Genomic DNA, 25,511 nt, shown 5'->3' on the forward strand with positions numbered 1-25,511 from the left:
TCCTCCAGTTTTAGATTTTTAATTAACCAAAAAAGTAGATGCCTTTGAAGTTGCGGAGTCATAGCGAGGATCTACTGTATGCTTTGAAACCATTTCTCTGATCCATGCAGAGCTTTGCTGATAATACAGAGGGCTTACTAATTATTTAATCACTAAAATGACCTCATTTAGATCAGATGTTGTTTACTGTAGGCTACATGCAGCTGTTTATTTATTTGCTGCAGGTGTTACCTCATCCTTAAATTTGACTCTGTGGTTTATGAAGACACAAATGTGGTCTGATATTCATTTGATAACTCACTGTTCAAAGCAAGTTTTCTGAGTGAGTTTTTGTAAAGCCTCTCAGGCACTTTGTAACACTGGGCTGTTACTCTTAGAGCACAGTAATAAAGAGCTGAATCTGACAGAGTTACACTCTTAATGGTCAGTGAAGTGGATTTCTGGGAAGTAGTTGATCCAAATCGATCAGGGTCTGGTATGTTCTCATATGTCTGTGATCGTCCACCTTTAAGCAGTATATATTCTGGCTGTGTTTTAGAAAACTGTCTGTACCAATAAAGGATAACATAGCTGCTGCTTGTGTCATATGAACACACCAGTGTTACAGGATCTCCTTCTGTACTGGAAACACTGGTCCTCTGGTCACTTGGTCGAATCCAATCTTGACAGATAACACCTGGAAGAAAAAGTTTTTAATACGATACAGTTTCAAAATTAAGATGTATATATTTGAATATCGAATAATCATACAAATGTATTATACTTGTGGAATGTACCTGATTCCGTAAGTAAAAACAGCAGAATATATTTTCTGATTTGTTGACTGAGCATTTGGAGTCTTTCCATGATCACATCAGATACATATTAATGTGCTTTGTTTCTTGAGAGGTTGATCTTTAAATATAAGGGGGTGGATACAAAAACAGGAAGTATAATTGCTCTTGACTGCTTGTCACACAACATCTGCACTGTGCTGAGACTTGTTCTGTAGGTCATTACAAGTTGCATACATAATGAATGGATCCATAATGTCTTTTTTTCTGCTAGGGCTTCCCGTGGCGAATAGAAAGGCTTGCACTGCAGTTAATGGATAGTGTTTCTAGATCTAAACAGCACATCTTATTTAACACTGTTACATCTGTACTCCACCTTTCGTCGATGTAAAAGCATATCTTGCCGCCACACGATTTCCCTGTTGATTCTGTGTCTTGGTCTGCTCTGTACAGCTAAAAGCCTGGCAGATGGAGCGTGCTGTCTGGAATGGTGTCATTTAGCCGTTTCCGTGAAACACACAGCAGCAGAGTGTGAGAAATCCTAATTTGTCCGGGAGAGCAGAAAGAGAAAATGTGTTATGCCTAATGCCCAGCAATTCGTCCCTGGTGAAACTGATTGCAGGAATATAACTCACTCTACTCCTACCTTAACCACTCAGTGAGTTTCCTCTCTTGAAAACAGGACCACCATCCCACTGACAGGACATCTAGGCATACTAATGGGGCATGTTAATATTATTACTCTAAAGAGATCGGTCTCCTCGCTTTCCGTCAGTGGGATTCGCGGACCGAGATCGCCATCATCGTTTGCGTCACGTTTTTTTAGAATCCAGAGCCGAGGACAACTGAACCACGGGTAGCCTTCAACACTCACTTAAATCCAAGGTATCCAATTCATTCGTGCAGATAACAAACAGTTATTTCAACCATATTCAGTATCAATAAAACTTATGTCATGACAAACTTTGACCCCTCAGCACTTCCAGAAATTCCAAGGGAGTCTCTCCCCATCACACGTGACGTCACGAGAATTCTCCACAGTATCAAACCGCAGCGCCCCCTATTGGCAGGCAAGGCGTGATTCCACCTGCATTGGCTCAACCTGATCTCTCTTCCCTATGCTCACAGTTTGCCCATAAAACTCCACCCACAAACATCCTTTCATCCCAACATCCATTCCTATACCCTTCCTCTCAGCTGATTACAGCAAATACGGCTCACAGCCAAAGATACGAAGGCTGGTTAAATTGAACATTCTAACTTGTTTCCCCCTTGACTCGAATATATAACACACTTGTGCACGGATTGATTTTACGTATTAACTGATTTTTGCCATGAAATATAGCCACATATGCTGGTATGGCTTAATAAGTAAATAAACAAACAATCAGCATGTTTTCTGATAATTCTCTATAGCTACTTCTAAATTCCAGATGCCCATTTACTGTCCCTCAAGCCATTCAAAACTAAAGGAGTGACACGTCTTGGGTATTCTTCTAGTATTTGCTCATGCAGACCAGCTGGTCTCCCTTCAACCTCAAATTATATTTTCAAGTCTTCTTTTCATTCTCTACCTCCCTCCCTCCCTCCCTCCCTGCATCTTGCAACACACCCCACTCACAAACATCCTTTCATCCCCAAATCCCTTCTTCCTCCCTTCTTTCAGCCTATTCTACCCTCTCTTTACCTCTCAATGGTACTCTCTCCCTATCTTCCCCTGCCTCCTCCCCCTCCTATATCCTCTCATCCTCAAACACCCCCCCCCCCCCCACTCAAAGACATCCTTTCATCCCAACATCATTTCTTCCACCCTTCTTCAGCCACTGTCAGGGCTGCCTCTAGTCTAACTGCAGGCGCCTTCACATCTGCGCATTCTATGACTGAGCCATGCGAGAAACTCCTTTTCTCATAACCTTACGACACCAACCCTTGCAAAGCACCTCCGCACTCCTATCAAGAACCTGACATAGTCGACAGGCCACTAGCAGAAGAGGCTGGATTAAATTATCTTTCTGAGTAATTAAATTGATTTTTTATGTAAATTGGGGTTAATAATCCAGATATTATACATACAGTATTGTTCAAAATAATAGCAGTACAATGTGACTAACCAGAATAATCAAGGTTTTTCATATATTTTTTTATTGCTACGTGGCAAACAAGTTACCAGTAGGTTCAGTAGATTCTCAGAAAACAAATGAGACCCAGCATTCATGATATGCACGCTCTTAAGGCTGTGCAATTGGGCAATTAGTTGAATTAGTTGAAAGGGGTGTGTTCAAAAAAATAGCAGTGTGGCATTCAATCACTGAGGTCATCAATTTTGTGAAGAAACAGGTGTGAATCAGGTGGCCCCTATTTAAGGATGAAGCCAACACTTGTTGAACATGCATTTGAAAGCTGAGGAAAATGGGTCGTTCAAGACATTGTTCAGAAGAACAGCGTACTTTGATTAAAAAGTTGATTAGAGAGGGGAAAACCTATAAAGAGGTGCAAAAAATGATAGGCTGTTCAGCTAAAATGATCTCCAATGCCTTAAAATGGAGAGCAAAACCAGAGAGACGTGGAAGAAAACGGAAGACAACCATCAAAATGGATAGAAGAATAACCAGAATGGCAAAGGCTCAGCCAATGATCACCTCCAGGATGATCAAAGACAGTCTGGAGTTACCTGTAAGTACTGTGACAGTTAGAAGACGTCTGTGTGAAGCTAATCTATTTTCAAGAATCCCCCGCAAAGTCCCTCTGTTAAAAAAAAGGCATGTGCAGAAGAGGTTACAATTTGCCAAAGAACACATCAACTGGCCTAAAGAGAAATGGAGGAACATTTTGTGGACTGATGAGAGTAAAATTGTTCTTTTTGGGTCCAAGGGCCACAGGCAGTTTGTGAGACGACCCCCAAACTCTGAATTCAAGCCACAGTACACAGTGAAGACAGTGAAGCATGGAGGTGCAAGCATCATGATATGGGCATGTTTCTCCTACTATGGTGTTGGGCCTATTTATCGCATACCAGGGATCATGGATCAGTTTGCATATGTTAAAATACTTGAAGAGGTCATGTTGCCCTATGCTGAAGAGGACATGACCTTGAAATGGTTGTTTCAACAAGACAATGACCCAAAACACACTAGTAAACGGGCAAAGTCTTGGTTCCAAACCAACAAAATTAATGTTATGGAGTGGCCAGCCCAATCTCCAGACCTTAATCCAATTGAGAACTTGTGGGGTGATATCAAAAATGCTGTTTCTGAAGCAAAACCAAGAAATGTGAATGAATTGTGGAATGTTGTTAAAGAATCATGGAGTGGAATAACAGCTGAGAGGTGCCACAAGTTGGTTGACTCCATGCCACACAGATGTCAAGCAGTTTTAAAAAACTGTGGTCATACAACTAAATATTAGTTTAGTGATTCACAGGATTGCTAAATCCCAGAAAAAAAAAAAATGTTTGTACAAAATAGTTTTGAGTTTGTACAGTCAAAGGTAGACACTGCTATTTTTTTGAACACACCCCTTTCAACTAATTGCCCAATTGCACAGCCTTAAGAGCGTGCATATCATGAATGCTGGGTCTTGTTTGTTTTCTGACAATCTACTGAACCTACTGGTAACTTGTTTGCCACGTAGCAATAAAAAATATACTAAAAACCTTGATTATTCTGGTTAGTCACATTGTACTGCTATTATTTTGAACAATACTGTATATCTGTATATGTTCTGCATTTCAACACTTCTGTCCTCGCAGTGCACTACACAGTGCTGCTTCATTAAATTTATGAATCTTTTGGTTTTGGCTGCTGTATCAGTTGCAGGTGTTCCCACATACAGTAATGGTTTTGGCAGATAATACATTTTGGTTTGGCTAATACTAGATGGTTTTGAGTTCAAAGCATGTGTGTTTTTGTAAAGATTCTCAGAAACTTTGTATCACTGGGTCTTTCCTAAGAGCACAGTAATAGAGAGCCGAATCATTCAGAGTAGCTGCTTTAATAATCAGTTCAGTGGATGTTCTGGTTGTAGAAGATTCAAAATGAGGATCTGGTATATCACTCCCACTACTTTGTCGTGCACCTTTCCACAGTATGTACTGTGGCTCACTTTTAGGATACTGTCTGTACCAATAAAGATAAACATATTCACTGCTTGTTTCATACGAGCAACTCAATGTGACCCGGTCGCTTTCATCTCTGATAATAACAGCTTGATCTGGGACAATGCGATCACCAAGAGCAACTGGAAAGGAAGTAAAAAGTGGTATGTGAGGACTTACATAAATATAAAATCTGTTTTTTAAATTGAGAAATTATGCATTCATTTAATTTTTTTTATCAATTTAAAAAAATAGCCTACCTGACGCAGCTACGAGAATTAATACCACTGATCTTCTCATCCTGAATTTACTGATCAGCTATGCCTCTGTTCACAATCTTAAGGTGTTGCTATTTGTTTCTGAGCAGTCTAGTACCACTTGTCACACGTCAACATCCCTGCATGCTTCTGATGTTGTTGAGTGTGGTAAAAAAGTGCTGCCCCCTTGTGGCATTTGTCCAGACTCTTTGGTCTCAAGTTGATTTAAACCATTTTCTTCTCCGTTTAGCTCTGAGAAGGTTTTTGTATGGTGTACATGCATTTCCTCCCGCTGTGGGCTGCAGTGCACAGTGATATGCTGCTGAATCCTTCACATCTGCAGGAAAGATTTCCAGATTCACAGTCTTGTTTTCTTTATTGACTGAAGCTGTCAGCCGAGGGAGAGGAGGTGTAGCCGTTTGATTTTGTCCTGACTCCATGATTAGAACCAGGAATTCCGGCGCAGAGTTGAGAGAATGTCGATATCACTGTAGATTATTCATTGACAGAGTGTAATGGTATTTACAAGAGATCATAATTTTTTCATTGACCATTGCATGGATTGTAGGAGATGTTGGGGTAATGCTGTCTTGTATACTGGCACCTGAGAAGAATGTTAAATTAGCAAGTCAAATCAAGTAACATTTATTTGTATAGCTCAATATACAGTACAATACAGATTGTTTGAAGCAGCTTAACAGAAATAAAAAGCACAATAACAGCATTCAAAAATGAATCAGTTATGAAATGACTTCTGTTTCAACTGTAAGCAACTCTCCAGAAGACAACTGTCACTAGTCAGCTTGAGTCAGTCCAATGTTGATTCAGTTCTGTTCAGTAACTTTGCTAAAGTTGAAAAGCATCTAAACGTTAGCATAAGGTTATCATCAGATACACACTGTGAATGTGTAAAGAAAGGAAATTCATCAAATACATCTATCAACTGAAATCGTACCAATGAATGGCATTAAAACTAGTAGCAAGCAGAAGCTCATTGTTTAAAATGATGGTATCCTCACTGAGCTTTGCAGAACTATCCTAACAGCCTCCGTTCAGACAACTAAAGCTCCCTGCCAGTGTTTTCAACACCCAATCACAATGCAGTGATGTCTCTGGCAGTTGTCACAGATGCTATAGACTTCAAGGGGCTGTTACAAACTCATAAACTGGTGTTCTTGTGATCTCCAATAGTCTAAAGTAAATCTTATGTAAATCAATGCAGCTCACTGACTTAAAAATCCACTGTATGTACATTTTATAGTTTAAGTGCTGTATATATAGCAAAACAAAACATCACAATTAAATGTGATAGATTCCAGGTTTGTATTGTGTCACTGACTTCTGTTGTTTTATGTTAAGGTTCATTTCAATGATAATGTGGCAATTCGTGGTATTACGGCAGCTCTTAACTTTGTAAATTATTATTACAAAAAAAATAACGACTATGCCACTCAGAACCAACTCTGGGAAAAGCCCAAAGGGCACAGGTTCAATTTCTCAGAAAATGACCAAGAGCCATGGGTACCTTGTATAAAACTTGTACATCTTTATTTAACAAACATAATAAAAAAAAAGAAGGGTCTCATTCAAGTAATCACACGTAACCGCAAGACGATTCCACACAGGAAGCAGCACCACCTGGTGCAAAACAAACAAGAGAAGAAAAACAACAACACACCACAACAAAAGAGCTGGGGCTTACTACTAAGGCGGCAGGCTTGACACCGGGCTTCAGGAAAGCCCGTAATAGTAATAATAGTAATAATGATAACCAAACACGTGCCTCAAACCACTCACACCCTCCAAAGGATTCACGGCAACTCCACGCCACTCTAGTGAACAGTGACATAACCACACGGGAAGGGTCAGCCTGCCCTCTCCAGGACCCAGCTCCAGTACAAGAAAAAAAGAAAAGGTTACAGCAAAAAAAGAAATGTCAACGAACAAACCAGAATAACAGGACAAATTACGAAATATCAAGCTGACGTTACCAAATATAAAGCGAAAGATAAATGAAGCCAAAACAAAATACAAAAAAAAAAAAAAAAATACAAAACAAATGAACATAAGAAAACACAAAGACAAAACAAGCATTAGCGAATGCAATGCTAACTTAACAGAAGCAAAACATGCATTTAACAAAAGCAAAGCGAATGTTAACAACTGAAGAAAAAAAATAAAAAAACGCATAAGAATAGGGAACAATCTATTATTGTGAAAATTATCTTGTGCCTAGTATAACATCTTGCCAATGGAAATGAAATGAAACAAATTGTTTAAACAAAATCAACACATACAACCCAAATCATTAAACAAAACAGAATTAAAGCAAAACGGCAGTGTTGAAGGTCCCAGCCATGTTGAAATCAAGTTGTTACTGGGAGTGAAACAAGCCCACTCACAGAATGGTTTCACCTCCTAAAACACAAAAGAATTATAGCCCCATTACCTTCATGAGGGCAAAAGGGAAATAGGAGGTTATACCATGGGCGTAGGTTTGATCTCAGCTTTTGGTGAGTGCAAAGATCCAAATATAGCAGTTCAAAGGAGCTTGCTAAATACTGGTGGGGACAAATTTGCCATCTCAAAATATTGATAGTGTTGGGGATTGCCCCACTGAATGCTGGTTAATATTTATTGACCGCTGCAGAACTCTTGTCAAGGAGTCGGAGTCATCATATTTATTTTGATGGTTTATTGCACAAGATGTGACCTAACACACAAGTTAGTGTATTTGAGGTAGTTTCTGAAATAAATAATACAACAGATATAAATACTCATTGTTCACATATTACCAATAACTCAACATATAACAAACTCTATAATAAACAACTGTCAAATGCGCTGATATATAGGATATTAACTGAGAAATGTATCAGCAATATATCTGTGAGAATAATTCAGCAAGTCATTACTGAAACATAACGCAGATCGCAACTCTTAAAATTAAAAGGAATGAATACACAACAGATAGGGACTAGTACCTAGCGTACCCCCCTAAACCTACGCCCATGGGTTATACATACCAAATCGTGCTAAACACATCATCCATCCGGCAGCCACCCCTCTATTCGATCACATTCCGACGGCAGAATTCACCCACAAAGGCATCACATGCAGTTTGCACTTATAGCGGAGCGCAACGGCAAAGCAACGGTTGTTAATCTATGGGTGCAGCAATAAGAAAGAAGAGAGAGTTTTAATCTATGGCAATGTTTTAATTTGAATTTTCAGTTTAATGTTTTATTTTTAGGGAAATTATTTTTTGATAATGCAGAACAAATTTAGATGAATTATTTTTAAATATACATGCAAAAATTACAGACGAAAGAAAACTTATATTACCAGTCTATTATTTAAAAAGAAACACACACACACACACACACACACACACACACACAAACACTACTTTTTGAGTAAATAATAGTGCTATATTAAATTTTCACTATAAATATTTCACCAGTAATCCAGTGTACTGAGCCTAAAGAACCGCTAGATGGCAGATTCATTCTAGTAAAAAGATAGCTCATGGTATTTGACTTCTTTTATAATTACATATTTTTCTTATTAGGGCTTACACTGTTTATGTGTTACAGTATCTTAACTTGTTGAAGGAAGTTTACAAGGTATGCGCCCAGGAGAACATGTTTTTCATGAATTTTCTAGGCAAGTTTTTGTACAGTGTGTAAAGGTTTCCTGTCACTGTGGGCTGCAGAGCACAGTAGTACAGAGCAGAATCTGTCACTTTGACAGAGGAGACGATCAGATCCACACGGTTTTTCTTGTCATTCAGTCCTGCTGAAAACCGAGAATCCAGATTCTCTGCACTCTGGACCCGTCCAGAGGTTTGAAAAATTGATAAAAGATATTCAGGAGCTGATCTGGGATATTGGCGGTACCAATATAAACTAACTGCAGTTGAGTAGCTACAGGACAAAGTTATACTGGCACCCTCCTCGTGAAAAACCTCAGTTTGGTCTGATGAAATGGGACTCTCAAACCTTCCACCTGGAAATTATGATAAAGATAAGTGATGATGGACTCTAAACAATAACACATTTTGTTTTAATTAAGCCATTTAGGAAGTCATTTTGGAAGTTTCCGGTGTAATTATAGTCAAATATTGTATATTATTAAGACAACATAATACAAATAAAAAATATACTTGACTTTTATGTAATATTAAGTTATACTCACTCCCAACAGCACAGAGCAGGATAACTGTGGTGAGCCGCATCGTGCTAAAATAGTGCATCTATGATGGCACTTATGATCTCTAGAGCTTCTTGAAGCTCCTCCTAACTCATGATAAACCCCATGAGATCTCAAGCTGTCAGCTTTTTGTACATTAAGATTTCACTTCCTGTTACCATGGTCTGCACAGTCTTTAACTCTGGAAGAGGGGATTTCCAAATACACATGATTTTTGTCCACGTTCAGTTTTCCTGACAGATGCTCATCTGAAGTCTGTATTACTTTTTTCAGAGCTTTGTATGATGAGTATAGGGAACTGAAGAGTTGATGTATTAGGCTGTCGATACCAAAGGAGACTTAATGGTGAGGAATAACTACAAGATGTTATGTTAGCATTCTTTGAGCACGGTTCCAGTGTGCTTCGGCCTGCACGCCTGCTGCTGCTTAGCCACAATGAGAAGAAACACCACATAGTCTCGTCAAACTTTACTTCTATTCTTTTACTTTAGTTTCTTTTCTTTTCCGTTGAGAGATTCATGTTCTGAGTTAAGTCTTGTAACACTGTGTCTCCAGAGTCTGACCTGGAGTGTCCGTTCAACTTCACCCAGCCCATAACTTCGCATCGTCAGCCAACATCCAACCACGGGCTTCCCAAGACGTCACTTCAACGACTACTGAACTTCCAGCCAATCAGCAACCTCGGGAAACCCCCTTTCCAAAGACAACAAAGGGAACCCCTTTACACAGGCAATGCAAGTAACAAACCTCCAGTCTCACATCTGTTCTGGTGTATCTAATATAATTTGAACCTCATTGAGGATTTCAATGCGAGGGTTAATTAACTGATTGATGGCTGTTCATGTCTATACAATTTCGCGTATTGCTGTAAACTTGGGATTCCACATTTTCATTCTCTTAATCTCAAAACTTTCTATCTTCCTGCAACTTGTGTGAATGTGTGAGTGTGTGTGCTTATCACCATAATTTGGATATTAATATCCATTGCAGATTTGATGTTAAACAGCTCGTTCAACGAATCGCTAGCCGTGTCAGTGATCAGCCGTGAAACAGTGATTCTGTTCAAATTCCCTTTAAAATCTTAAATTATTCCCTTTGAGCTAAATTGACCTTTTTCTACAACTATTAAGATATATTATATAAATGTGTTATTTTTCCCATTTGAAGCATAAAAACATATAACATGAAACATATAAATGTTTTTATTTCGGTTCTTGTTATGTTAAAAAAATTATGATTTTTTTTCTGATATATATATATATATATATATATATATATATATATATATATATATATATATATATATATATATATATATATATATATATATATATATATATATATATATATATATATATATAGTGACTGTTTAATAACAATAGCATGTAGTAAGAGCCTGTGTAAAGGTCTTTCTTTTATTTTTTTTATGTGTAGACTAAACCACGTTTTGAAATTAACTCACTTTAAATTTTCTAATAGTTTTTAAGGATGTTATAATATTATATTATAATTTTATTGTTGTTTTACTTCCTCCTTTCATCTAATTTTACAATTATATTCAGTTTGCAGTCCATCTCTTTGTGCCACTTGGTGGTAGTTTTGCTAATTATTTTAACACGCGACTGACTTGCAGTTAATGCCACAGTGGTACACGCGGTGCTACACGCGGTGGTATTACCCATTCTGGTTGTCCACCTACTGTACACATAAGACAACAAAGCAAAACTTGTAACCAGAGTGTCTTTTTGCATAACGATTTATTCAGCAAAAACTGTTGTTCAACTATCATTCTTTCCTTGTCAGCTAGAGGAGGAGGTCTCAGATTTACTCCTCCCATTCAAATCTGCAGACAATAATAGATAAAATAGCGTTTGAAGCCTAGATATGAAAGATATGAGGACGCAGGTCAGGAGTTTTACTGACGTACCACTAATAACATGAAATTACAATCATGGAAACATTTGATGTTCTGTATTTTGGTCTCTTACATTTGGTCGCTGTCGACCTATGTGCTGACTTGAAAAAAAAAAAAATTCTTCATGGAAAACTAGATTTTTAGAGGTTGTTTTGTAGGAATATTTATTATGGAATGACAAAAACAATGAATTATCATCTTCCTGTATATTGTCCCCCTAAGCACACATTTCATTTTCTTCCAGCAGGTGTAACAAATATCATATTGTGAAAGAAGTGTTGTGGCTTTACACAAGATATGATCTGGTTACATTTTTATTTGATTTTTTTCTTTTTTTTTTCAGGCAAAAACTGCATGTAAGTTTTTGTAAAGCTTCTCAGACATTTTGTATCACTGGGCTGCTACTAGAGCACAATAATAGAGAGCTGAATCTGACAAAGTTACACTCGTAATACTGAGTTCAGTGGATGTTTGTGATGTAGTCATCTGAAACTGAGTGTCTGCTATATATTCATAACTGCTCCGTGATCGAGCACCCTTCTACAGTATAAATTCTGGTTCTCTGTTAGGAAACTGTCTGTACCAGTAGAGATAGACATAATTGCTGCCTGTATCATAAGTGCAGCTCAGTGTTACACGCTCTTCTTCTGTTCTGTAAATATTAGTTTCCTTGTCTTTCGGTTGAATGCTGTCAGATAAAATACCTGCAAGAAAATTGGAGAGATTTAATATCAGGTCAGCTGGCTTGTCCAAAAATGATAATAATAAAAAAGTTTCTTCAACTAATGTGAAGATGCTACTGTAATAGAGCAACATTAAATAAATAAAAAAAGGTTGCATTGTCAAAACATTCTTTTGAGTCTGCTCAGATTACATGTCTTATACCTGGAGTGGATATTAGAATAACAAGAAAGCATATCTCCATGTTGGGAAGGTTTACTAACTTGTTTTATGAAATGAAGTAAAGGTAAATCATAGTATCTTGTTATGAAACTGCAGAGTGGGTGTGGTTTACTTAGACCTCCGTCTGTGTCATTCCTTATTAAAAGCTAAAATTATTGTGCCTTCAATGTACAAATATCTTAAAATGAATTATTAAACCAAAATTACTTGAGGAAGTTTCTTCATCCATTAATTCAGTTGAACTAACGGACATATTAATTTTTATGGATCCTGTTTTTTTTGTTTTTTTTGTTTTTCGACATAATCAAATTTTTAAGGGTCAGTCAGGTTTTTGTTTGGTGTGTAGTGTTTTCCTGTCACATTGGGCTCCAGGGAACAGTTGTTCAGTGCAGAGTCTGTCACTAGCAGATCCACATGGGTTTTCTTTTCATTCAGTTTTACAGAGAATCGAGGATCTAGTACTACAATTTCAGACTTTTGTGAAACTTTCCCTATAGCATGGAATAAGATTATAGGGGTTTCAGGAGCTGAAACATGATATTGACGATACCACAGACTTTCTTTGAGTGAGTCATTACATTTTTAATTCAACTGATTAGTTTAAAATGCTGATTAATTTAGGAATGAAACTTGTCTAAATCATTCATTCTTTAGATTAATCCATTCAGAAGCTCAGATTTATTCAGGAATTAACAAAATGGATGTTTTATAAGCGAGTCTGTTTTTATGACTGAATCATTCACTCAATTGAATTGTTCAAAAACACAAACTCCCCTAACTGTTTGTTGCTGGGAGGTGCACTGATTCTTTGGTGGCTTCATTTGGAACTATTTGCTATGGCAGAACAAAAGAGCAAAAACAACTGGCAATATTATGACTAAAATGTAAGTTACTAAATATTAATGTCTTGCTAACAATAGATGCTAAAGAGCTTTGCTGATCATATATAGGGCTTATTTATTCACTAATATTATCATTTACATCAGATGTTGTTAACTGTAGGCTACATGCAGCTGTTTATTTATTTGCTGCAGGTGTTACCTTATCCTTCAATTTGACTCTGTGGTTTATGAAGACACAAAGGTGGTCTGATATTCATTTGATAACTCACTGTTCAAAGCAAGTTTTCTGAGTGAGTTTTTGTAAAGCCTCTCAGGCACTTTGTAACACTGGGCTGTTACTCTTAGAGCACAATAATAGAGAGCTGAATCTGACAGAGTTACACTCTTAATGGTCAGTGAAGTGGATTTCTGGGAAGTAGTTGATCCAAATCGATCAGGGTCTGGTATGTTCTCATATGTCTCTGATCGTCCACCTTTAAGCAGTATATATTCTGGCTGTGTTTTAGAAAACTGTCTGTACCAATAAAGGAGAACATAGCTGCTGCTTGTGTCATATGAACACTCCAGTGTTACAGGATCTCCTTCTGTACTGGAAACACTGGTCCTCTGGTCACTTGGTCGAATCCAATCTTGACAGATAACACCTGAAAGGATTTTTTTTTTTTTCATAAGATACAGTTTCACTATTAAGATGTATATATTTAAATACCTGAATAATCATACTAGACTTGTGGATTGTACCTGATGCTGTAAGTAAATACAGCAGTAGATGTTTTCTGATTTGTTGGCTGAGCATTTGGAGTCTTTCCATGATCACATCAGATATGTCTTAATTTGCAGATTCTATGAGAGGTTGATCTTTAAATATTAGGGGGTGGATACAAAAACAGGAAGTATAATTTCTCTTGACTGCTTGTCACACAACATCTGTATTGTTCCTGTGGCTCATGGTAGAGCATTAGCAGCGCAAGGTATTTTTTTTTTTTTAATAAGACAGTTTCACTATTAAGATGTATATATTTAAATACCTGAATAATCATACTAGACTTGTGGATTGTACCCGATGCTGTAAGTAAATACAGCAGTAGATGTTTTCTGATTTGTCGAATGAGCATTTGAAGTCTTTCCATGATCACATCAGATACATCATAATGTGCTTTGTTTGAGGTTGGTCTTTAAATATTAGGGAGTGGATACAAAAACAGGAAGTATAATTGCTCTTCACTGCTTGTCAAACAACATCTACACTGTGCTGAGACTTGTTCTGTAGGTCCCAAATATAGCAAATTTTTCAAAGGTTAACAGTTTCTAAGACTTCCATGCAGGTGGTGAACTAATATCATAAAAGTAATGTACATAAGCTGGGCATAATTTTATTCATCTTTATTTTTTTACATCAAAGCTATACATCTTGTCAAACGTAAAACATTCAGTAGTTTTTGAGAAATATTATTCAGTTTTCTTCTATGATTCAGATAAAATTATATTCATTATTTATTTACTGATTGAATATATATATATATATGCATCTTTCAGTTTAGCAGAGGAGATCTCCAGAATCACAGGGGTTTTCTCTTCATTCCCTTTCCCAGATAATTGACAATCTCGATCCACAATTTCTGACCTTTGTGAAATCTTTCTGGTAGAGTGTAGATTAACAATAAAAAATTCAGGATCTGATAAGTGCATATGTGTTATTTTTTTATTGTTATTTAATTCTAGCATTATAACTTGAATTGTAGTGAAACTGTTATATAGTATATATTTATACCATAGTCCAGTGTTTCACAGGGGGCATTATGCAAACTCATTCTGTGCCAGCAGGAGTCGCTGTTTGAGTGGTAGAGATTGAGGTTTCTCCAGTACTTCTTTATCTGACATTACGTGCAAGATTAAATGAAAATGACATTCATTGCTTTTGTGGAAGACAGTCGGTTTCCTTCAGAAATACAGTGATGTAAAAACACCTGCACTCAATGTATGGGAAACACTGTAGTCTAATAATTAAAGTCTAAATGAAGAAATTATGTTATTTATTATATAAAATATTTCATTATTAAATTATAATATTTACCAACCAACATTACGTGCGATAGTCCTTCAAATGAAGTTTATCTTGAATAAATGTTACATAAACTGCATAATATAAAATAGGATTACAAGAAAACATTGTTATCTATCCTACAGTCTTGTAAGTCCATTAACTCATCATCTTTTCCCCATAATATTTGTATATTATGAGTCAGTGTCTGATACTGCAGCAGAGGATATGATCAGACACATGGGTTTTCTTGTCATTCAGTTTGCCAGAGAATCGAGGATCATGATCGACAATTTCCCAGAAGAATATAGAATGACTAAAAGATATTGAGGAACTTAGCAATATTAGTGACTTAATATTAGCAATAGCAGAGTGTCTTTTTGCACAATGCAGTATTCAGCACAAACTGTTGTTCAACTAGCATTCATTCCTTGTCAGGTACAGGAGGAGGTCTCAGATTTACTCCTCCCCTTCAAATCTGCAGACTATAAGATGAATTAGCATTTGAAGCCTAGATATGACAGATATGAACACACAGGTCAGGAGTTTTACTGAAGTACTAATAACCTGAGATTACAGTCATGGAAACATTTGATGTTCTGTATTTTGGTCTTTTAATTTTAGTCACTGTAGTTTTAAAAATTTTTTATGGAAAACTAGATCTTTATAGCTTCTTTTGTAGGAAGATGTATTATGTCATGACAAAAACAATGAATTATCATCTTCCATTTTCTCCCTAAGCACACATTTCCTTTTCTTCCGGCAGGTGTTACAAATATCATATTGTGAAAGAAGTGTTGTGGCTTTACACAAGATATGATTGTGGTTAAATGTTAATTTATTTTTTTAAGGCAAAAACTACATGAGTTTTTGTAAAGCTTCTCAGACATTTTGTATCACTGGGCTACTACTCTTAGAGCACAATAATAGAGAGCTGAATCTGACAGAGTTACACTCGTAATACTGAGTTCAGTGGATGTTTGGGATGTAATCGACTGAAACCGACGGTCTGGTGTATAACTATATATGCTCTGCGATCGAGCACCTTTCCACAGTATAAATTCTGGTTCTCTGTTAGGATACTGTCTGTACCAGTAAAGATCAACATAATTGCTGCCTGTATCATAAGTGCAGCTCAGTGTTACACGCTCTTCTTCTGTTCTGTAAATATTAGTTTCCTTGTCTTTCGGTTGAATGCTGTCAGATAAAATACCTGCAAGAAAATTGGAGAGATTTAATAACAGGTCAGCTGGTTTGTACAAAATGTAATTTAATTTCTAAATTAAAACTACAATAATAAAAATAGTTTCCTTAATAAATGTGATGACGTTATAGTACTAGAGTAACATAAAATATGTTTGTATGGCCAAAATCATCTTAATGTACATTATATCTAAGTCTACTCAGATTACACGTGTTATACCTGTAGTGGATATTAGAATCAGAAGAAAGCATCTCTCCATCTCTCCAAGATTTTCTAACTTCATGCCCTAGGCTTTATAAACTGAAGTTTTAAGGTAATTCTATGATTGTAGTATCTTGTTGTGAAGTTACAGTGTGGGTGTGGCTTATTTAGACAACCTTCTTAGTTTTTTCTTATTAAAAGCTGAGATGATTGTATCTTCAGTGTATGCAAATCTTAAAAATACAAATATTTGAATGTACACAGCACCCCCAGTGGTGATGTGACGAACATTTATTCTCCCATTGACATCCATTAGTATAACAGGGACAATACATTTGTGAATCTGAAAAATAAATGACTATAAATGACTATCACTGAACTAATCTGTTTCTCAGGCCGGTGTTAAGCTCCACCTGTAAAAATACAGTAACCCTCTTATAAAGCACAGAAATTAACATATATTATAATGGATTGATACCTACTGTATATCAGCTTGCACTTGTTATTTGCCAAAATCATGTCATTTCTCAAATGTTTTTTGCAGCTTTAATTTAGTTTCTGTCACAGTGGGCCCAGGGCACAGTATTACAGAGCAGACTCTGTCACTTTAGCAGAAGAGATCTCCAGATCCACACAGGTTTTCTTGAAGTTTTCCAGAGAATCCAGAATCTAGATCTACAATTTTAGACTTTTGTGAAACTTTCCCTGTAGCATGGAATATGACTAAAAGGTATTCAGGAGCAGAACCAGGATATTGGAGATACCACTGCAGACTAATCGCTGAGGAGTAGCTACAGGACAGAGTTATAATGTGCCCCTCTGTCCCAAAGACCGCAGTTTGGACTGGTGTGATGATATTCCCAAAATTGACATTCAAAATTCCCATCATGAAGTACCTCATTACAATGCAGTATTGATGCAGTACTAATATCCAAAAACAGAACCAACAGGTGGCGACAGGTGACTGGACTTTCTTTGAGTGAGTCATTAACTGATTAATTTAAAATGCTGAATCATTCAGGAATGAAACATGTCTTTATTGAATCATACATCCTTTAAATTAATCCATGCAAAAGCTCAGATTAATTCAGGAATTAACCAAAATAATGTTTTTATAAGTGAGTCTGTTTTTATGACCGAATCATTCAGAGTTGAACTGTTCAAAAACACGCACCCTTAACTGTGTGTCGCTGCAGAAGCCGTGATTCTTTTGTGGCTTCATTTGGAACTATTTGAGTTGGCAGAACAAAAGAGCAAAAACAACTGGCAATATTGTGACTAAAATATAAATTACGTAATAATAATCTCATACTAATAATCCATGCTAAAGAGATAATACTACTGATAATACAGAGGGCTGACTAATTATTAATCACTAAAATTACCCCATTTACATCAGATGTTGTTTACTGTAGGCTACATGCAGCTGTTTATTTATTTGCTGCAGGTTTTACCATATCCTTCAATTTGACTTTGTGGTTTGTGAAGACACAAATGTGGTCTGATATTCATTTGATAACTCACTGTTCAAAGCAAGTTTTCTGAGTGAGTTTTTGTAAAGCCTCTCAGGCACTTTGTATCACTGGGCTGTTACTCTTAGAGCACAGTAATAAAGAGCTGAATCTGACAGAGTTACACTCTTAATAATGAGTTCAGTGGATGTTTGGGATGTAATGGACTGAAACCGAGTGTCTGGTATATTTTCGTCACTGCTCCAAGTCCGGGCACCTTTAAACAATATATATTCTGGTTTCCCATTAGGATACTGTCTGTACCAGTAGAGATAGACATAATTGCTGCCTGTATCATAAGTGCAGCTCAGTGTTACACGCTCTTCTTCAGATGTGTAAATATTAGTTTCCATGTCTTTCGGTTGAATGCTGTCAGATAAAATACCTGCAAGAGAATTGGAGAGATTTAATACCAGGTCAGCTGGCTTGTCCGAAACTTCATCACATTTATAAGGAAAATTACATTCATAAAAACAGTTTCTCCAACAAATGTGATGATTTTATTGCAATAAAGTAACAAAAATAGCGAAAATTGCATTGCCAAAACATTTGTACATTACATTTGAGTCTGCTCAGATTACATGTCTTATACCTGGAGTGGATATTAGAATAAGAAGAAAGCATCTCTCCATGTTGGGAAGGTTTACTAACTTGCTTTGTGGAAAGAAGTAAAGGTAAATGTATGATCGTAGTATCTTGTTGTGAAACTGCAGTGTGGGTGTGGCTTATTTTGACCTCCTTCTGTGTCATACCTTATTAAGTAAAAGATAAAATAATGAATAATAAAACCAAAATAACTTGAGTAACAGCTAATTCAGTTTATCTAACTGACATATTCATTTGTATGGATCCTGTTGTTTTTGGCAACATCTTATTGTAAGAGTCAGTCAGGTTTTTGTATGGTGTGTACTGTTTTCATGTCACAGTGGGCATCAGGGCAGAGTTTAGGGCAGAGTCTGAATTGAGTCAGAATCAAGGATTTAATTCTACAGTTATGGAGTTTTGTGAAACTTTCCCATAGCATGAAATATGACTAAAAGGTATTCAGGAGCTGAACCCAGATATTGGCGATACCACTGCAGACTAATCATGACGTAATGAGTAGTTATATTGCCCCTCTCTGTCCCAGACACCTCAGTTTGGATCGGTGTGATGAAAAACTGAAATCTGCAGATGAGATTATGAACATTTGACTACATTTTGACAAAGAAGACATAGAAATAAGTAGACAAAACAGAGCTGAAATAGGATACTTATATGCAAGACAACAAAACATCAACGTGTCTGGTCAAAAAAAAAAAAAAACTAACAAAACAAAAACCATCTAACTGACCGGAAAAATCGGTCAAATAAAGGGGCACTTTGACAGTTACATTTTCATACCAATAATTACATAATGAAACATTTATACTTTATTTAATTCATCGTAGTTAAAAGGGATCAAGATTTGAAAATATACACACAGCAACAAAGCAAAACTGGCAAGTAGAGCATCATTTCGCACAATGCTGTATTCAGCACAAACTGTTGTTCAACAAATCATTCATTCTTTGGCACCTTAAGGAGGACATCTCAAGTTAACTCCTCTCCTTAAAAGTTGCAGTCTAGAATAGATAAAATAGCATTTGAGGCCTAGATATGATAGATATGAACATGCATAGTACCACTAATAACCTGAAGTTTGTTGCAGTCAGAATGTATTAAAGAGACGTTGAAATATTTGTTGTTCTATATTTTGGTCTGTTACTTTTAGTCAGTGTAGACCTTCTGCTGACAGCATTAAAAAGGAAGGTTTATTATGGCATGACAAACCAAAGGATTATTATCTTCCTGTATACTTTCCACCTAAGCACTTTTTTTTTCTCCAGCAGGTGTTACAGTATTGTGTTTGTGAAGTGCTGTGGTTTTACACAAAATATGATTGTGGTTTAATTTTTATTTGATATTTTTTTAAGTACATATGAGTTTTTGTAAAGCTTCTCAGGCATTTTGTATCACTGGGCTCCTACTCTTAGAGCACAATAATAGAGAGCTGAATCTGACAGAGTTACTCCAGTAATAGTGAGTTCAGTGGATGTGTGGGATGTAATCGACTGAAACCGAGTGTCTGGTATATCTTCATGACTGCTCCAAGTCCGGGCACCTTTAAACAGTATATATTCTGGTTTCCCATTAGGATACTGTCTGTACCAGTAGAGATAGACATAATTGCTGCCTGTGTCATAAGTGCAGCTCAGTGTTACACGCTCTTCTTCAGTTGCGTAAATATTAGTTTCCTTGTCTTTCGGTTGAATGCTGTCAGATAAGATACCTGCAAGAGAATTGGAGAGATTTAATAACAGGTCAGCTGGTTTGTCCAAAATGTCATAAAATGTTTACATTAAAATTACAAAAATAAAAAAGTGATGTCATTATAGTAATAGAGTAAAATAAAAAAATGTGTGCATGGCCAAAACATTTTAATGTACATTATATCTAAATCTACTCAGATTACATGTTTTACCTGTAGTGGATATTAGAATCAGAAGAAAGCATCTCTCCATCTCTCCAAGATTTACTAACTTCATGCTCGAGGCTTTATAAACTGAATTGTAATGATTGTAGTATCTTGTTGTGAAGTTACACTGTGGGTGTGGCTTATTTAGACCACCTTCTTTGTTTTCACTTATTAAAAGCTGAGATGATTGTGCCTTCAGTGAATGAAACTTAAAAATATTACCTCTTGTTCAATAATGATCTCCCTCTACTGATTCAGTTTCATCAGCAAATGTGACTGTGATCATGTTTATTATGTTACTATGAGGATCATTAAAGATAAACTAAATAAAGCCGTTTTGGTAGAGTTTAAATATTCAATATTTGATAGTAAGGTTTGTGCTTGCGGCATTAAATTCGTCCTTTCTAAAATATTTTAATGCACACAGCACCCCCCAGTGGTGATGTGACAAACATGTATTCTCCCATTGACATCCATAAGTTTAACAGGGATAATACTTTTGTGAATCTGAAAAATAAAAGGAAGATAAAACTTGAATTTATTTATTGATATCGATATGGTATAGATAGTTATATAATAGTTATATTGTTATATTATATCAATGATTTCATAAAAAAAATCGAATTTACTAAGTAAATATGAACATAAGAAATATTAACTAGTAGAAATACTAACCAGCTGGTAAATGTATAGTTAAATATGAATTTGAATGTAACATTCATCTGTGTGGATACTACTTGCTGTTATTGACATCTCATTTATAGAGCCAGTCAGGTTCTTGTATGAAGTGTAGAGTGTTTCCTGTGACTGTGGGCTGCAGGGCACAGTAGTAGAGAGCAGAGTCTGATACAGCAGCAGAGGAGATGATCAGATCCACACTATTCTCTTCTTTTCTGTGACTGATTGATATTCCAGGATTCACACGAGTAATTGTTCCATAGTAATCCAGAATGAGGAACTGTGGTGGTGAACCTGCATGTTGCAGATACCAGTGAAGACTCTCAACAGAACCAGTGTAGTTACAAGAGAGTTTCACACTCTCAGTCTCAGTGGCAAATGCTGCATCACTGTATGGGGTGATGACATCTTTAGCTCTGTTACCTACAACAACAGCTTATTTAAGCTTGTTTAAAATGAGATATGTTGATATAATGATACTTGTAAGATTTTACCTTGAGTAAAAGTCAGGAGTAAAAGCACACAAGTGAACATGATGGTAGTTCCTGCTTGCATCAGTGATCTGTGATGCTGACTATCACTGAACTAATCTGTTTCACAACCTGTGTTTAGCTCCACCTTTTGACATAACCCTCTTAAAAACACAGACATTAGCATATATGATGGATTGATGCCTAAATCTGCTTGCACTTTCTATTTGACAAAGTAATATCATTTCTGAAATGTTTTTTGCAGTTTTATTTAGTTTTCTGTCACAGTGGGCTCTAGGGCACATTAGTACAGAGAAGAGTCTGTCCAGTTCCACAGGGGTTTTCTTTTTGTTCAGTTTTACAGAGAATCTAAATCTACAATTTCAGACTTTTTTTGAAACTTTCCCTGTATCATGGAATATGACTATAAGGTGTTCAGGAGCTGAACCGGGATATTGGTGATACCACTGCAGACTAGTAGCTACAGGACAGAGTTACAGTATATTGTGCCCCTCTGTCCCAAGCACCTCAGTTTGGACTGGTGTGATGACATTCCCCAAACTGACACACCCTTACGAAAAATAATTTTTACGATTTTTTTGTTGTAACATCACCCCCTAGTGGCAGATGACAAACAAATACAGTACATTTATCATAAAACTGATGCATTAAGAGACCATCATTTTGCAAAAAAGGTCCAATTAAACAATGAATTATGATACATTTTAAGATAAGTTTTGTTGCAGAAATTGCAGAAATATTTTCCCAGGTTAACACTACTGACTTAAATTACTTTTGTGAAGACTATAAATGAAAAACATGCATAAAGTGATTTTCCAACACCAGCAATTTTAAAGTGAACTTGTCCAAACATTTCATGCAAACAATCATGAATGCAATATAAACAATACATTTTATGATCAGTATTGTACATCAGTATTATGAATGCAAAACTAAGAGTAATTCCTAATCAGAGCACAACTACATTTTCTAAATAGATGACATGTATCATGGTGTCAATGCAAATCTATAATATTTTTTCAAGTTTTTGTTTTTGGCTTATATATACAGTGTGTATATATATAATTTCATATATTCAGAAGACATGACATGTATGGTACAGTACATTCACCTATAGTATCACTGTTAGGAGGGTTTTCATATGGTGGTGTTGTGTTTCCTGTCACTGTGGGCGTCAGAGCACAGTAATACAGAGCAGCATCTGTCAGTTTAGCAGAGGAGATCTCCAGAATCACATGGGTTTTCTCTTCATTCACTTTCCCATAGAAGCGAGGATCTCTATCCACAATTTCTGACTTTTGTAAAACTTTTCCTGTAGCGTGTAGTATTATCAAAAGAAATTCAGGAGCTGATCCGGGATATTGGCGATACCAATGCAGTGTAGATGCTGAGGAGTAGCTACAGGACAGAGTAACATTTTCTCTCTCTTTCTTAAAAACCTCAGTCTGAACTGGTGTGATAACATTCGCAGAACTGCCACCTTCAAAATCAAAAGTCAATTTATAGAAATGTAACATACATAAAAATGAACTAACACAAATTCTACATTTATTAATCTCAGCAAAATTATAAAAAAAGACAAATAAGTGGAATACTTACATATAAGAGAACAAATCAAACCAGTTAAGCAGAGCAACATGTTGATCATAACCAGAATGAAGTTTTAGTTCAGCACGAGATGTTCTTCAACTAAACTTTCTGTTCTTTCCTTGTCAACAGATGATGTCTCAAGCAAACTCCTCCTCTTAAAACTATAAACTGAATGTTAAATTAAGTGCTTGACAGTGATGCAGTGTGTGATCTGTCTTACTCTTTGTACAGTGTTGTTTATTTTCTGGTCACTGTGGGCACAAGAGTCGAGGATCTCGAGCCACAATTTCTGACCTTTGGGAAACTTTCCCAGTAGAATATAGAATGACTAAAGGATATTTAGAAGGATATTGGTGATACCACTGTAGAGTATATGCTGAAGAGAATGTTCACGACAGAGTTATATTTGCTCCTTCAGGATGGAACATTTAATTTTTGACTGGATTGATGACATTTGGAAAACCGGGGATGTTGATGGCGTAGTGGATAAGACACATGCCTTTGGTGTGACCCAGGTTCGAATCCACTGTAAGATACCAATGTGTCCCTGAGCAAGACCCTTAACCCCTATAGTTGCTCCAGAGGTGTGCGACCTCTGACATATATAGCAATTTTGGATAAAAGCGTCAGCTAAATGAATAATGTAATGTAAATGTAATATAAACTGACAACACCAAGAGTCAAAATTCATGCAGTTATCATGTTATAATGTACTGAAACATAACACTTTCATTTGTATATTAAATAATAATAATAATAATAATAATAATAACGGACCCACTTTATATTAAGTGGCCTTAACTACTATGTATTTACATTTTAATTAATAATTTAGTACAATGTACTTATTGTGTACATACATGTTTGTACATTGTACTTATATAAAAAAATGACATGTAATTACATCTGTATTTAATTTCTGTAATTACATTTATAATTACACTGTTGACCCATACTTTACACCTTAACCCACCCTTAAACATACCCATACCTCCAACCCTCTCCCTAACCTTACCCCTATCCCACCTCAATAGCAGCAAAAGTGTTTTACAATACAATATGAAAACTTATAAACATATAAACATATTTTTTATGTAAGTACATAGTAGTTAAGGCCACCTAATATAAAGTGGGACCAAAAATAACAATTATTATTAGTCAGTACATTCAATCTGGAATACACTCAAGACAACAAAGCAAAGCATGGAAATAGGGAGTAATCATTTTGCACAATGAAGTATTTAGCACCAACTGTCTACTAATCTTTCATTCTTTGTCAAGTTAAGGAAGAGGTCTCAGATTAACTCCCCATAAAGCTGCAGTCCATAATTGATGAATCCCCATTTGAAGCCTACAGTATTTTAAATAAGAATACACAGGTCAGAAGTTTTACTTTAGTACCAAAAGAGCAGTTGTGGCCTAATGGTTCACACGCAGGTTGGATTCTCAGTACCAGCAGGAATTAGGGGGGTGTGAATGAATGTATGAATGGAGTGAATGTATTCAGAGTATGGGACACCGTACCTGGCTACACATCATGTCACTTTCAATGGGTCGTCAATCGTTTGTTCGTTATCTGGTTCATCTTGAGTTCTCTCTTCACAGCAGTTCAGTCAGTTTACTGTTTGAGTGCATGCATTACTCCGGGATATTGGTTTGTTTGAACTCAGAGGGAGTGTCAGTCACATTAAAAAAGTTAACAGCTTAAGTCATTTGTGGAATAATGCGTATTGGAGACGCAAACCATTTCAAAGAATTCAGTTCGATTTGGTGAACTGCTTCAAGTTAAATCTAATGATTCGTTTGTGAACCGGACATCACTACACTGCAGTGAACACGCTCACAGACCCGGAAGAAAAGATTAATGTTTTTATTACCCTTCTGGACATGGACAGTATACCGTCCATATGTTTTGAATGGAGGAACAGAAACCTCTCTGAATAAATCTAAAATCTTAAACTGTGTTCTGAAGATAAACGGAGGTCTTTACGGGTTTGGAATGACATGAGGGTGAGTCATTAATGACATCATTTTCATTTTCAGGTGAACTAACACTTCTGGACAAAATATGAGTCCATAATACATAATATTCAATGTTTTGGACTGTTTTTGCTTGTAAACAGTGCTAACAAGTGTCCATATTTCTCTCCTGATTCAGACAAGATTTTTTTTTTACTGCAGTCATATTTTAGATTGAAGCAACAGTTTGAAGTTAAAACATTTTAATGATACATCTGGCTATTAGAAATGCACAGCTTTTGGCCTTATATGACATTGATAAACTGGAGTTGCATGGATTACTT

At 36.3% G+C, this 25,511-nt stretch overlaps 2 long non-coding RNA genes across 2 annotated transcripts; both read right to left on the reverse strand.

Moving 5' to 3' along the window:
* Positions 1–368: 368 nt before the first annotated feature.
* Positions 369–13,832, reverse strand: LOC128031133 (uncharacterized). Its single transcript, XR_008188048.1, has 3 exons — positions 13,737–13,832; positions 13,469–13,639; positions 369–505 (listed from the first exon to the last, which is right to left on the reverse strand). It is a non-coding gene; the product is annotated as an uncharacterized LOC128031133 (long non-coding RNA).
* Positions 13,833–18,028: 4,196 nt separating this feature from the next.
* On the reverse strand, positions 18,029–21,192 carry LOC128023595 (uncharacterized). Its single transcript, XR_008186029.1, has 3 exons — positions 20,456–21,192; positions 20,096–20,263; positions 18,029–18,169 (listed from the first exon to the last, which is right to left on the reverse strand). It is a non-coding gene; the product is annotated as an uncharacterized LOC128023595 (long non-coding RNA).
* Positions 21,193–25,511: the final 4,319 nt, after the last annotated feature.

Source organism: Carassius gibelio, chromosome A2, assembly GCF_023724105.1.
Source record: "Carassius gibelio isolate Cgi1373 ecotype wild population from Czech Republic chromosome A2, carGib1.2-hapl.c, whole genome shotgun sequence".
Taxonomy (NCBI): Eukaryota; Metazoa; Chordata; class Actinopteri; order Cypriniformes; family Cyprinidae; genus Carassius; species Carassius gibelio.